Genomic DNA, 15,907 nt, shown 5'->3' with positions numbered 1-15,907 from the left:
TCCTGCTCTCCGTACACAGGGGTCTGACCCACTCCTGCTCTCCGTACACAGGGGTCTGACCCACTCCTGCTCTCCGTATACTGGGGTCTGACTCACTCCTGCTCTCTGTATACTGGGGTCTGACCCACTCCTGTTCTCTATACAATGGGGTCTGACCCACTCCTGTTCTCTAAATTGTAACATTGCTTCTCCGCTATCCAGCACTGTGTGAGCAAAATTTCCTCTAACTAAATATTTCGAAGACAGAAGCCGTTCTCTTTGGACTCCATCACAAACTCCAGTCCCAAGCCACCAACTCCGTCCCTCTCTTTGACAACTGTCTGAGGCTGGACCAGACTGTCTGCAACTTTGGTGCGGTATTTGACCCCAAGATAAGCTTCCGAGATCGCCCCTTTCCACCTACGCAGCATCATCCCACTCCACCCCACCTCAGCTTGTCTGCTGCTGAAACCTAAATCCATGCCTTTGTTACCTCTCGACTTGACTATTCCAGCACACATCACGTTCCACCCTCCGTAAACTTGAGATCATCCAACTCTTCTGTCCGTGTCCTAACTCATACAAAGCCTTGTTCACTCATCACCTTTGCGCTTGCTGACCTACACTGGCTCCTTTCTAACTCCTCCAGCCTCACAACCTTCCAAGATATCCATGCAGATCTAATTTTGGCCACTTGACTATTCCTGATTTTAATCACTCCACCATTGGTTATCACGCCTTCAGCTGCCAAAGCACTAATTCCTGCAATTCCTTCCTTAAAGCCCTACCTTTCTACTTCTCTCTTCTGCTTTAACACATGCCCTAAAATCTAACTCTTTGGCCAAATCTTTGGTCATCTGCCTAATATTTCCTTATGTAGCTTGGTGGGATATTTTGTTTTATAAGACCCTGTGCAGCGTCTTGGGAATTTTTACTTGTCGTTCTGACCCAGTCCTGCTCTCTGTACATTAGACCTGGCCCATTCCTTTCTGAATTTTGACACAGGGGACATGAGTTTCACTCATTGAGCAGGAACAGACCTGTATCTGAACTTGCAGCCCATTCCTGATTCCCATCCGTGTGCCACTATGTTGTTTGGGGTCTTCACAATGGCAGCCCAGGCACCTTGTTTCGGCCGGGACCCCCACTATAACAGACGACCTTTATGCAATTTCCAGGCATCCAGGAACGTGTGCTCTGCACGCTCTGCCATTAGTCCAGCACTAACCAGCGGTCCTTAACCGACTGATGCAGGTCGCTCAGCAAAAGGGGAAGGTAAGTTTTTTTTAAAAATCGTGGGGCCTCCTAGTTTCAAAAGAAAATCATCCCACCTGCTACTTCCCCCACTAAGCCCCCTTCCTGCCATTCCATTTAACTTATTACATCCAATTCGGTTCCATGTAGGATCTACCTTATGTCCTCCCCACCCTCCACCCCACCCCCAATGGCATTCTACTCATGAGTGCTGCTTCAGCACTCGCAGCTTTGCAATGCATATTAAAATGATGACCACCCATGAGAATAACTCAGCAATAATTCCGTCAAACTCAGCCAATTTCAGCCTAAACTTAAAATCGTCCTTTGGATCTTTGACGTGGACTACTGTAGTAGACCTGGCCTCAGTGTTACGGCGCATCAGATGAACAACACCTCCATTAATTCAATTCTCCTTCAGTGTTGCACTGAAGTATCAGCTTAGATTATGTGCCCGAGACCCGGGATAGGTTTTAAGCTCACTCGCTGCTCTCTATACATTGGATCAGAGTCAGAGTGGGTGGAGCCAATGTGCAGAGAGCAATAGTGGAGTACGACTACTCTTACTCACTGTCGGAGCTGACCCATTCCCATTCCATGTTTTTCCTCTGACCCATTCCATGTTTTGCCTCTGGCCCACTCCCATTCCGTGTTTTGCCTCTGGCCCATTCCCATTCCGTGTTTTGCCTCTGGCCCATTCCCATTCCGTGTTTTGCCTCTGGCCCATTCCCATTCCCTGTTTTGCCTCTGACCCATTCCCATTCCGTGTTTTGCCTCTGGCCCATTCCCATTCCGTGTTTTGCCTCTGGCCCATTCCCATTCCGTGTTTTGCCTCTGGCCCATTCCCATTCCATGATCCGTCTAGTCCCATTCTCTGCCTGTTCCTACTTGCTGAATTTGATCCACTTCTGCTTCCTGTGTTTGGTCATAAGAACTTACATAAACATTGAGACGAAATTGGAACAAAGCATCAAATGATTTGACTAGCATTTGGTAATTTTTTTTATCAATGAAGGCATGTCTTTAGAGCTGAACATCTGTCTGGATTGCTTGGTTCTCTGTAACTATATTGGCTGCTAATAGCATTGCATTTTTTTCCAATCTTAGCTGGGGCACAAACAGAGACGGAAATTTGCCTCAGCATCCTAGGCCTATGAGAGAAGGATCATCCTCCTCATTGTTATCCACTGATTCCTTCTAAAACGCAAGCACGTAATGAGAGGAGTGAATCAAGTTCAGCTACAACACCCTCTTTCTCACATGCCACACAAAGCCCACCCGCCACCCCATCTCAAACAGACAGCTGATGTGTGGGGCCGAATTTTTAAATGGTCACGGAGACAGACCAGCGTAGATGGGCCTACAATTTCCCACCACCAACCAGTCGGCCAGTTTTACAGCACGCTTCTGTCTCCGGGCCATTTTTAAAAATGCCTGTTCAGAGGGATGACTGCCACCTGCTTGCAAGTTGCAGGCAGCCAATTATGCCCCATATCAATGGCCACCATGCAGATGCCAACTGGAATTTTCCAGTCAGCAGTCAGACCGTCCTCCCCTTTGAGACCGAATCCTGGAGTTTATGGATGGGTGGGTGGGTGGGGGGAGGTGGCAGTGATCAAAACTGTTATTTTTATACCCCCTCGTTATGGCCACAGTTGCAGTCGAAGGCTACCCTAATAGCCTGGCATATGTGGCCTCATTGTTATTTTAAGCTGTTAAAAAGTCTTCAGGGGGCATTTCCATCTTGAGACTCTCCTGCTCTCTCTCCCCCCTCCTCTTCCCTCACCTACCCACAGCAACAGTTCCCACCTCTGCCAGTGACAGTGAGGCTGCTGATCTGTCCCTGCTGAAGGATCTCCCAAGGCCCTCCATTAACCTCAGGAGTCTGCCCACTGTCCCTAATTGGAGGGCCAGCGCGCTCCCTGGCCACTAAATAGCCTGCTCATCAAGAATCACATTAGGCGTCGGACAGCGAGGCAACGTGGGGTCAGGATCCGTAAATGCACCCAATGTCGGGGTCACAGCCCCAGCACAAGAATTCAGCCCGTGATCGCTGTGGTCTCGAGTCAAACATAAGCATTCTGCTCTGGAGCTCTGAGGGGCGGCTGGTCCCCAAGGAATTCTACTCCAGCATCCGCCAGTGCTTTTAGATATGGCAAGAAAATTGGAATGGATTAGCAAATAGGAGTGCAACATTCCGTATTTTCTGAAAAATCACTCTGTGGTTCTGTCATGTGCAATTAAGAAAAAAACAAGCATAACATCCTGGCATATCTTAAATGTTGCTAGGTAACAGTGCTCTCAGTTCAGTCTCGTCAGTGTCAATAAAGTGTTCCATGGAAAATAATCTGGGTGCAAAGCAGAAACTAGTGAGGAATATTCCATAAATGTCGGCTATGTCCTGTGAAAATGATATACATCCAAATTTTATAATTTAAAAAGGGGGAAAAGCGAGAAACAGACCAGAAAATAGCACTGCTTTTGTCCTTGGGTCTTGAAACATCTCCTTGCAGTTCAATATCGAACTAGAGCATTTAACATATGTGCAAGCCCTCAAAGTGATATTTCATCACCTCTACACATCACATTTGACACAAAAGCAAAACACTATACTCACCAGTTCAACAGAAATTCACGGCACGTCTCCAACGGTCACAGAAAGGCTCAACCTCAAGCTGCTAAGCACCAATAACCTGCACAATGAAACATCTTAAATTAGCAGGTGATTAACACAACTCGCATCAAATGGATTGGTGCTTTTCGAGATCGTGTTGTGTAACACTGTACAGAAAGCCATCCACACTGCACAAAAGGTTAAATATTATTACCCTTAGAGGACAGAACGGTCTATGGTTTATTCCTAACCTGGAAAAAAGTGCATGTGAGGCACAGGCATCAAAATGAATGGGCCGTATTTTGCTGTAACAGGGTATCCAACAGCACTTGCCATTCGATAGACTTGTCCCTGCACGCTTCTGCTCAAGACATATTGTGCACTAATTGCTGAAAGCCTGAGCTGGCAACAGGGCATCTGGGGTCTGAGTGAACAGGATAGCCAGCGCAGTACCTTCCATAACCAATGAGATTTAAGGTTTGGGAAATAAACTGAGACTGTGGGCGAATTCAAGGGAGTGAATGGAATGCAAATCAGGAGCAGCAAGAGAATTAAAGAGAGGGGAGGAAAAATTGGATTAAGAGAGAGAAAAAGAGCCAGAATGAAGAATTAAGAAAAAAAAAATTGACAATTTTAAAATCTCCTGAAACAATTTACAACCTGAGAACATCACACATAAAATTGCAGGTACAAGAGAGGTTCCTGAAATTAACTTCCTGTAGTGGGGGCAATTCATGGGCAAATAAAGCAGGTTCCTAAAGCAAGAGAGAGGTTAAGGGCCAGATTCCAAATTTATCAAAGCTAATGGCACAACTCAGACAGAAAATTTTGGTCAGTCACATTTAACCACACATCTCCTCCTCATTATTGTTGTACCATTTACCAATAAATAACGGAGAGTGCCATTAGTCTTGCTGTTATTTTGACAGCAAACTCAGCCCATTACCTTATCATTGTCTTGATTTGTGAGGACCACTCAAAACGTATAATTTGTTATCATGACATTTTTCATGCTTCTTGGAGTCTTTGATAGTAATTCTTTGAAGAAGCTGGATATGGTGACCATGGAAACACTATATCGCAGCAACATCATATTGTATTACTAAAGACAACATTTCACTATGGGAGCATATGTGGTTTACAAGTTGCAAAGTGATAAAAGAGCAGAAAACATCTTTATCTTTTATCTTTCTCATCGAGTGTCTAACCTGGCACCACCTAGTCAATCATTTGTGGGCAGCATGTTGCTGTAGCTCTCCAATTACAACTTTGTTCTGTATACTTAGAAGTCATAATGAAGAGGATGAGAAGGTAAGATATTGCCTACTCAACATTTTCCCCCCCAAAGGCACAGGGAAAAAAGCTTCTTGAATCTTGAATGAGCTCTTGAATCAGCTTCTTTCAAGTGAAAGAGCATTTTTGTTTCTGTCAACTTCCTATATAAATGCAATATCAGGTTTACACTGCAGGAGAGTGATGCACAGCTCTCCAGTGCCCAGGGACCATCCAGCTTAGTAGTGAATCCTACAAGCCAGATGGTTCGAAGAATCCATTTTAACTCCTTACGGGGGAGCCAAGAATCAGGAGATTGTTCTTTTACTCTTGGGTTTCGTCTGTATCGGCCGTGTCAGTCTCTCAACTAAACCCAGCAAGAGCAGCCAGCTGGCTAATAGGCAGGAGCAGGGTTTCGGGTAGTACGAGGGCACCATCGGGAACCCAAAGGAACACCCCCAGCACCTCGGGCAAGTGATTGGATGGAAGTGGGGGCGGTGGCAGGAGGGCATCATGGTTTTTTGTGGGGGGGCGGGGGATGTTAGGCGTGAGGAGAAGGAAGCCTGCAGCAGGGGAGGCTCAAGTTCTCCTCGAGCATCCTTGAGGAGCACTCTTACATCCTCTGCTGATTCATGAGGAAACAAAAAAATAATAATAATTTTACTTTCTTTCTGGCCTTTCTCTGGCCCCAGCTCCTCTTGTTGCCAGGTTGGGCTGGCGGGAAAGACACTTCCTCATTATAGCTCTCAGGTTAAAACTGCAGTCAGACCCCGATGAATTGGAAACTGATATGCATTTATAATGAAGGAGTCTGCTGCCTTTCGACTGGTAACCCACTCACCCACACCGAACCTGCTGATCTTCAGGGAGGCAAGGGGTTCAGTTTGTCAACTGGCTTCACCATCCTTTAGATTGAAAACAAACATCCACCAGCATTTTCACAGGTACTTTGCTGGGCTGAGCTACAAACACGTATGCAAAACAGTAAAGTGATCGAATATTACATTTTAAACAGCAATTACTTTTGTGGAACTTCGTGGCCATGGCCTGCTGTGCCATCTGGGAGGTGGTGGGAATGGTGTCAAGCACCGAGGTGGATCCATACCATCTAGAGATGGATCCTCTGCCACCTTCCTGATGTCGCAAGAATTGGAGGAAGTCTTTTGAAGGACTCATATCAGTAGTGCTGGAACTTTGACCTGTGCATACTTACTGTCATTGCTGATGTCATTGCTGGCTAATAGTTTGATGCCCCTGTGAAAAGTGGTCCAGCATGAAGAAACCCTCAGTATACTCCCAATCCACTGCATGATCCATTTGTCATGTTACTAAGACATGAGAGAGATTATAAACTGTTTAACTCAAACCTTATCTTTTTGCTTATTTAAAAAAAGCAGTCTTTGCTGAACTAAAAGATGGCTGCCACAGGTCACATGATTCACAAGTTGGCTACAGTTTCTGGAAATTTCCAACAGCAGTTACAGGACAAAAGCTCAACCCTCGACGTTGTGGGATCGCGCACCTCTCATTGTGAGATCACATTACAATCAACGAAACCAGGGACCAACAGACGATCTGTCTCCCCAGCCTGGCCATTTAACAAAGGGAGTGCCATCAAAACTTGTTATATCTGCAGAGGCACTAATACCCACCATCTATCTCCGAAGGTGAACAATGAATTTTGACTAGAGGCATTGAAACTGCTTGTTAGCCTGCAACTGACTCATTAATGGGCCACATCACATGACCTAAGCTTCTGGCCTTTGGAAAGTTTTAATATTACATTTCTAGACTCACAACTCAGTCTGCAGTTTAACCTCCAGCCTGCAAACACTATAGCAGGACTCCAGGCTGCCCAACAACCTGCATCAAGTCTAAGCTTCCTTGGAGCTGTTTCTTTGGAAGATTCCTGCCATCAGCTGCTGAACAGACCAAGTCTCTGCTTACCAACCTCATCTTGCTTAGTCACCACCAACTTTAAAGGAATTCTGCAACTCCTGCTTCAACTAGCTGAACCCGCCTGAACTGTAACTCCTCCGTGAAGGAACACTCACTGGACTCGTGATTTTTCTGCACTCTGGTAATCATGTGAACTGATATCCATATGTGTGGTTCTTTTTCTTTTAAGTTATTCGTTGTTGTAAAAACTCTTTCCTATCTTCTTATTGTGTGCATGTGTGTGTGTGCGTGTACATGTGTGTGTGCATGTGCGCGTGTGTGTGTGTGCATGTGTGTGCGCGTGTGTACGAAGTTGTGACCATCCCCCAGGTTTGAATGTATGAATAAACAATGTTTCTGTTTTAATTCTAAAGAGAGTTTGCTGTGAGTCACTATAAAAATTGACCTCACAAACCAAGGCTTTGGGGAAACACGCCAATGCCTATTTCAAAAATTAAAGCACCTCTGCTTATGGACAGACAGCGAGTAAATAAAGGAGTTTAGGTTTGTGTCTCTCCCCTGTCCATAACACATTGCTGTCCTGATCTGCTGCCCATGAAGATTCAGCTCTGAGGAGTCTGTGGACCATTCTTTCTGCGTTCTCCCCTGCAAGTGGCTGCATTCTGCTAAGTGAATATACAGCAGATCACAGCACAGTTATACAAGTGAACACAGCAACCCAGCTCAGGGGCAGCTCCCCACACTCAGACTTCAACTACACTCAGACTGTAAGTAGGATCCATAAATATCCCTGCATCAAGTGTTTATGCTTTCAAGGTTCTGGTACATATTCTCCTTCAATGTATAATAACTTACTGGTTTGCTTGTCTAAAAAGGTATTAGGTTCTTATTTAAACTCAAAAAGATGAAGAGGCCTCTCCCTACAATCTCAATAGAGGGGGGAAAACACCTAGCAACTCCTAGCCTAACTTCATCCCAAGGCATGCATACACCTCTGGCCCCTCTAGAACGTTGCCATACAGTGTCAATGCATGTCAGCCTGGAACTCATACAGCAACAGTGAGGCCACCAAGCCTGTACACAGTGAACCCATCACTGGCATTCAGACCACAAGGCCCCATCCCCTCGCTACCAGCGATGATGCTTCTTAACGTTAGAAGTGTGTGTGCCCAGGTCACTGACACAAAACTCAGTGCTAATGGGTAAGGCTGCCAAAGAGGCAATGCTGTTTCAAACCAGCTGGATGAGATTCCCTTCTCCATGCAGCAGTGCACCATGTCAAATCCCTCTCCCTCTCGGAGAAACGGGCACACAACACCCGTGAAAGGGAGAGGACCGGGGGATGGGGCCAATGTTGAAGGCAATACAGACAGTAGAGGAGAGAGCCATGGAGATTGCTAGGGCACCAACCAGAGAATGTGTAGGTAACGGCCAATCCCCATTCCTGACACCAGCGGCCTGAAATATTCTCAAAGGTTGAGATGAGTGAGATGGAACGGGAGAGACTCATACGAAGTATAAACACCAGCACAGACTAGTTGAGGTGAATGGTCAGTTTCTGTGCTGTACGTTCTGATTAATTCTACGTAATAATGTATCAAACATACAAGAACTGAAATATTGCACACAAAATAGTTAAACTTGCTTGTAAAGTTGCCATGCCCAACTGAAAATCCATCCAGTAAGCTTTGTTCTCAGAATCCTGCCCTTTCTCAGAATGGCGCCGCAGAATCGAGGTGCTCTATGACCTACTCTTGTTCCTGATGTTGCAAGGTGCCAGGAGTCTTGAGTTTTTCCCCTTTCCTGGAGCCTGTTTTCCACCTCTGGAGATTTCAGTCTGATGTTATTCAGGCCTCCGGGGCTGTACATCCTCAGGTTAGGTCCTCTTACAAGAACTCCTTTACAGGCTTAGACGTTACAGTGTATTTATTTACCTCTTTCTAATGCATGCTGCTAAGGTTTATCCTTTCCCACCCAGGGCGTTTGAGTTTATTTATTCAATTTGCTCCCCCCACTCTCGTGATTTAAATGGGAAATGAGGATCAATGACCATTACCGTAACTCATTATATAAATTCATCAGAAGTAACAAACACTTTTCTTGCTTATTTTTCAACCCCCAACTTAATTAAGAATTTTTTCGCCTTCCACAGAATATCTGCAGCCTGAATGAATGAATCGCGTAACCAGCCACAAAATGTTTCCAAGGATGCAAAATATGAGAAAGATGTTCGGAAGATTTTTTAAAGCTATTTTTGTTCTCATATGTGGTAAACTGTGTTGCCTGTTCCCTGATGTACTTTTCTGAACTCTTACTCATCTAGAGCAAAAACTCTACTGCATCGCTATCTGTTCTGAAATGGTTCTTCAGTCTTGAACTCTAGACATGGGACTTAGTTCTTAGACTATAGACATACTCTGGTATCTGCTTAACACTTGTTAATTAGTATTACGCCTGAACAGGTTACAGAGTAGGCATGTTGCTCCTAGGCATGATTCCAACCTCTCTCTCTCTCTCGTTATAGCTCGAAAAATAGCTCTAGAGAGAGAGAGAGAGAGTGTCTAACACATGACCGACTGATATCAGTGTTACATCATTATGACATACATGAGCATATCCCATCTTTTAACCCTTTATACTACACAATCAAAAGAAGTTGCACCTTTTTGGAGTTAGATTTGCATTGTGATATTTGTACAAAGTTCCAGAGCAGCCAAATTCAAAACTTTGAATTTGTCCATTTAAATGGCAGAAACACAGAGAGCTGGAAAAGCTGTCAATGAAAATAAGACTCAACATATTAACCTGATATTCCTCTATTTTAACATCTAAATTATAATAGCAGACAGGGGAATGTCTTATAAATGGAGGCGCTAGCATCAGCAGCAGCAGTCATTTTGAGGCCATTATGTTATAAACCACCACATGGATAGTTAGGTAGAAAAACCAAAGTACTGTAGCATGATGTGCCCTCAGGTATCCAAAATAGACGAACATAGTTTTCTTCCAGAAAAATCATACAACTACGATATTTATTCTGAAGTCAATTTAATGAAACTCGAGGCCTCAAGAAACTTTTGAAATCAGATTTTAACCATTAACTGCACTATGGATCCTACAGGTTTCCATTTATTTTCTGATGTGATGATCTGGTCACAGGGGCTAAATTGTCAAATCAGCAGAGAACTCTAATGGAGCACAGTATTTCAGAAGAGCAACTCAAACTGCCAAAATATCACTTACTCTTCAACTCTCCTCTGGAACCACAAGCTGGTATCAAAATAGTACCAATTGCTGAATTTGTTGGAATTCAGCCAGGTGCAGTACTCCCAACAATGGTGAGCCAGCTATTAGTGTGCCTTCTCCCTGATAGAGCCTTGTGCAAGGAAGTAGGGATGGAAACAGAGGTGCAATGGTAGGCTTACAACACCTGCAGCATAGGCCTGGCTGCCAACCAAAGGCCTTGTCACTGCTGTTGATGAACAAAGAAGAATGATAGAAAGAGTAAGACTAAAACAATTCGAGTGAGAAAGAACTAGCGATATCTACCTCACAGATTAAAAAGTGCCTTTGGTTTAATATCTCATCCAAATGAAAATACAGAACTCTCTCTAATACCCCATGTCGGTGTCAGCTTAGATTATGAGCTCAAATCCTAGGGCAGGGGGGGGGAGAATTGGATAAGTCCAGAAAATGGGTGCAGAGAATGCAGTGTGCGATTAACCAGAGCCCAATCATTGTGACACAGGCTGCTTGCTAAGTTAAATGATACTCGCGTAGATGTGCTGCCACTCAGCAGCATGACTAGAGGGCCATAGTTCATGTGAGGCTAGCATGACTGAAAGCTGACCTGTACTTCTTTAAGGGGAGGACCATTCTGGTTGCAGAAGTTGTTGGAACTGGTTGCAGAAGGCATTCTCATCAGGAAGAAGAATGAATCTGGTGCAACAGATCAGAGAGCAGGCTCTCGGATGCAGCATTGGAGATCTTGATGCAGGAGGTGGACAGAAAGGGTCAGGAGGCCCTCCAGACAGACAGCAAAGGCAGCGGGAGCAGATAGCTAACGTCGTCAATTCAAGCAGTCCAGCCTTGAGGACCTGGGTGTAGTCAGGAAACAGTTTAACAACTAAGATAAAAGCAAAAAACTGCGGATGCTGGAAATCCAAAACAAAAACAAAAATACCTGGAAAAACTCAGCAGGTCTGGCAGCATCTGTGGAGAGGAACACAGTTAACGTTTCGAGTCCGAATGACCCTTCAACAGAACTAAGTAAAAATAGAAGAGAGATGAAATTTAAACTGGTTTAAAGGGGGGGTGGTGTGTGGGGGGGGGGGGGGGGGGGGGGGGGGGGGGTAGAGCTGGATAGAGGGCCAGTGATAGGTGGAGATAACCAAAAGATGTCACAGACAAAAGGACAAAGAGGTGCTGAAGGTGGTGATATTATCTAAAGAATGTGCTAATTAAGGGTAGAAAGCAGGACAAGCAAGGTATAGATAGCCCTAGTCGGGGTGGGGTGGGGGGGAAGGGATCAAAATAGGCTAAACGGTAGAGATAAAACAATGGATGGAAATACACTTAAAAATAATGGAAATAGGTGGGAAAAGAAAAATCTATATAAATTATTGGAAAAAAACAAAAAGGAGGGGGAAAATCGGAAAGGGGGTGGGGATGGAGGAGAGAGTTCATGATCTAAAATTGTTGAATTCAATTTTCAGCTCGGAAGGCTGTAAAGTGCCTAGTCGGAAGATGAGGTGCTGTTCCTCCAGTTTGTGTTGAGCTTCACTGGAACAATGCAGCAAGCCAAGGACGGACATGTGGGCATGAGAGCAGGATGGAGTGTTAAAATGGCAAGCGACAGGGAGGTCTGGGTAATGCTTGCGGACAGACCGAAGGTGTTCCACAAAGCGGTCACCCAGTCAGCGTTTGGTCTCTCCAATGTAGAGGAAACTGCATTGGGAGCAACAAATGCAGTAGACTAAGTTGAGGGAAGTGCAAGTGAAATGCTGCTTCATTTGAAAGGAGTGTTTGGGCACTTGGACGGTGAGGAGAGGGGAAGTAAAGGGGCAGGTGTTGCACCTTCTGCGGTTGCATGGGAAGGTGCCGTGGGAGGGGGTTGAGGTGTAGAGGGTGATGGAGGAGTGGACCAGGCTGTCCCGGAGGGAACGATCCCTGCGGAATGCCGCCGGGGGAGTGAAGGGAAGATGTGTTTGGTGGTGGCATCATGCTGGAGTTGGCGGAAATGGCAGAGGATGATCCTTTGAATGCGGAGGCTGGTGGGGTGATAAGTGAGGACAAGGGGGACCCTATCATGTTTCTGGGAGGGAGAAGAAGGTGTGAGGCCGGATGCGCGGGAGATGGGCCGGACACGGTTGAGGGCCCTGTCACCCACCGTGGGTGGAAAACCTCGGTTAAGGAAGAAGGAGGACATGTCAGAGGAACTGTTTTTGAAAGTGGCATCATCAGAACAGATGCAACGGAGGCGAAGGAACTGAGAGAATGGGATGGAGTCCTTATAGGAAGCGGAGTGTGAGGAGCTGTAGTCGAGGTAGCTGTGGGAGTCGGTAGGCTTGTAATGGATATTGGTGGACACTCTATCACCAGAAAGAGTGGTGGAAATTGGAAGCAAAATTAATAAATTTTTCCAGGTCCAGACGAGAGCATGAAGCAGCACCGAAGTAATCATCGATGTACCGGAGATACATCTCTGGCACTTCCCTTCCCTTCCTTGACCTCTCTGCCTCAATTTCTGGTGATAGACTGTCCACTAATATCCATTACAAGCCTACCGACCCCCACAGCTACCTCGACTACTGCTCCTCACACCCCGCTTCCTGTAAGGACTCCATCCCTGAGTTTTTCCAGGTATTTTTGTTTTTGTTTTTAACAGTTTAACGACCTCACACAAGTGATCAGTGAATGCATCTCCAATGCCAAACCCTTACAAATGAACCACTAACCTTACACACCACTCCATTCATCATCTCCTCCTTCACTCACCTATCAACATTCTCTATCAACCACGACTCATAACTAGCATTCATAGCCTCACCTTCCTGTCAAGCATTTAGCATTGCTACAAGCCCCACACCCACATCTTGCAGCTTCCACATACAGCTTGCAATTCAGTGATGACAGAATCATCAGCCAAACACATTGTGCCGCACTCTCAGACACAATTCCTTGCTACCTGGCTCTGGAATTGAAACTGGAATTTTAGATGGCCTTGTTACTTGTTAACTTATGCTGTTACTGGATGTGGCACTACACGTTAATCTACATGGTCAACACCCGGCAACCTGTTCCTGCAATGGCAAGACTACGCAAGATAAACGTCGGTGAATGTTCAGGAATGGTCAAATTAAAATTAATTACAGATTATGGAAGTCAACATTGTGGCATGAATACTAGGGGCGGGTGTTTGGCCTAGAAAACTTGACATTTACCTTGGCAACTTCCTTTAGGTCTTTGGATCCTGAAAATATCGCTAGCTCCATTTGCATTCTGTTCCCTGGCTCACTGAACCAGCTCCTTTTGAGCTTGATGCCTTCATTTCCCACACTTCATAAATGAGGACCTTAAGCACTGGAACATCAGATCCAAATGCTCTTGATCTGGTAGCCTCTATGTACAGAAATCTTGTGTTCATATATCAGGGGTAGGCAGGAATATGGGGTTGAGGTTACATTCAGATCAGCCATGGTCTTATTGACTGGCAGAGCAGGCTCGAAGGGCTCAGTGGCCTACTCCTGCTCCTAATTCATACGTTCATATGTTCGTATTAAACCTTAGCCTGCTCTCTCCAGAGTACTTGAGCATCACACAGCGTATTCAATCCCATCACATCATTGGATAGCCCACGCTCCAAATAGAAGATTGCACAGTTTGTACATGCAGCTGAAAACATCAATACCAGGGGTTTAACATGCCAGCAAGAGTTCTGATATACATCTTCAGTAACCTACAGTTAATCACCAAATAGCACACCAACAGCAATTTCCAGGCTTTAGCTTCCTTGCATCAGTTGTGATTAGAACATCCCTAATTGTGAACAGTGTCAAATTTTGCTGTAGCAAAGCATCTAATGGCACCTGCCATTAGTTAGATTGGTGCAGGCATTTAGGTGTTAGGGGAAATACAGTAAGAATTTATTGAAAGGGAATGAATTACTTAAAATCTCCAGGCAGCCAGTGCTATCAAGCACATTAACAACTAAAGGTTACCAGATGAACCTTGCACAGCCTTAGGGTCTGCAAATAACAGAAAGGCCTTGGGAGCCAGACTGGAGACAAAGGTTGAAAATAATATAAATTAAGTGTGCTCTTCAACAGATAAGGAAAGGCCAGGTGGGTCCAGCTTAGATTGGAGGAGAAAGCTCTGCCTGGGTGTAGGGGGATGTGTGTACCTTTATGTTGACAAGATTGGAATCTGAACAATGTTCTTGTACGTGACCAGTAATGTATAAATATGCTGAATACTGTAATTTAGCAGAGTGCTACCTCAAGCTGCTTGAGATGACTCTCTCCTTGCAATTGCTCGAATAAATGATCATAACCTGTACCTGAGCCTCCTGTGGTCTGTTTGTTAAAGCTAGCACAACATAGGTTTTTAATTTTTCTTTAAGTATGGCAAGTTGCTGCAAGTGTGAGGCGATAATGTTGTAGCAAAGCAACTGAGTGAACAGGCCTGTGTATCTCCTTAACCAATCAGATTAAAGGATTGTGAAATTAGCAATGTCGGGATGGAAAAAGGAAGCGGAAATTAGGGTGGATGAATTCAATGTCAACTCCAGCATGAGAGAAATAAAAACGGATATTTTAAAAACCTGAAGGAATGAGAATCCACATTTGTAATAGTTAATTTTCAGTGTCAATGATGTTGCTTGATCGTTATTAACATTTACCATGCAGTTGAAAGGGTCCTTGCACTGAAATGGACAAGACTTACCTTTCTGTGATGAGTTTAGTTTGTATCTGCCACCCCCAGTAGAGCAATTTTGCATCATCCAATGCATTTCAACGGTGAGGCAGACAGCGAGATGCCATTTTCACGAAGCTAACAATGGAGTGGCACAATTGCCCCTCATCAAAAGCTGCTGTACCATTTAGGCTTAAGTGACGCTGAGTGCCATTAGCTTCACCTTTATTTTGATAGCAAAATCTGGACCGTGATGAATTGCTGCACTTTGCCCTGAACAGAATATGTTTCAAAATATCTCCCTGCCAGCTGTAGGTCTGGCTCTCACTTTTCTCACCTGAGTGAGAAGATTGCTACTTTCATTCAGTAAACTAAACGAGCGAGGAATTGATTGCAATTTACAACTTTAACGCAATACTTTCTATGGATTTTGAGCAGCAGAGTCCCAGCAAATGCAAACGCTCGTGTGTCAGTGAATAAAAGAAAGAAAAATTTTCATTTATAAAGTGCCTTGTGCAACCTCAGGCACATCACATCCAGTACAATACATTTGCACTTTTGAAATGATGGGGAAAATATCATCTAAAAGGAATTGAGTAAACATTCAAGCCCTGAAGTTCTGTAGGGGCTCGTGTAATTTCCTTCCATTCCCTTGGCAAATCCCCAGAAAAACAGTCATATATGCCATTTCCCTGGGGTTTGGCTAATTCTCCTCTCGAGTTACAGTGAGAGAGCAGCTGAACCTATGCAGAATTAGGGCCCTGGTTTGGAAAGGAAATGGAGGTTTAACAGGGTAGATATCGATTGAAATTAAATACTCTAGGGGTCGTTATAATCCATCACCATTTTTTGGAAAAATATACTTTATTCATAAGATATCTGAAAGAACATTACAATATATTTCAAAATGGCCATCACAAAACGTGCAATCGTATTCAAGTTTCCCCACATAGATCATGAGGTGCTTCAATATAA

The 15,907-nt window shown here is 44.6% G+C and overlaps 1 protein-coding gene across 2 annotated transcripts in view; it reads right to left on the bottom strand.

Annotated features, from left to right (window-relative positions):
- The window catches only part of LOC144679529 (neurocalcin-delta), a 370,337-nt gene that overhangs the window by 155,363 nt on the left and 199,067 nt on the right, over positions 1–15,907 (bottom strand). For both annotated transcript variants that reach the window (XM_078540016.1, XM_078540015.1), the window contains exon 3: positions 3,851–3,926. The gene's annotated coding sequence lies outside the window, so the exon portion shown is untranslated. The remainder of the gene's footprint in view (positions 1–3,850; positions 3,927–15,907) is intronic.

This window comes from Cetorhinus maximus, chromosome 4 (genome assembly GCF_964194155.1).
Source record: "Cetorhinus maximus chromosome 4, sCetMax3.hap1.1, whole genome shotgun sequence".
In the NCBI taxonomy this organism is placed as follows: Eukaryota; Metazoa; Chordata; class Chondrichthyes; order Lamniformes; family Cetorhinidae; genus Cetorhinus; species Cetorhinus maximus.
The sequence above is the reverse complement of the archived record's forward strand: the minus strand, read 5'-3'. Positions and strand labels throughout refer to the sequence as shown.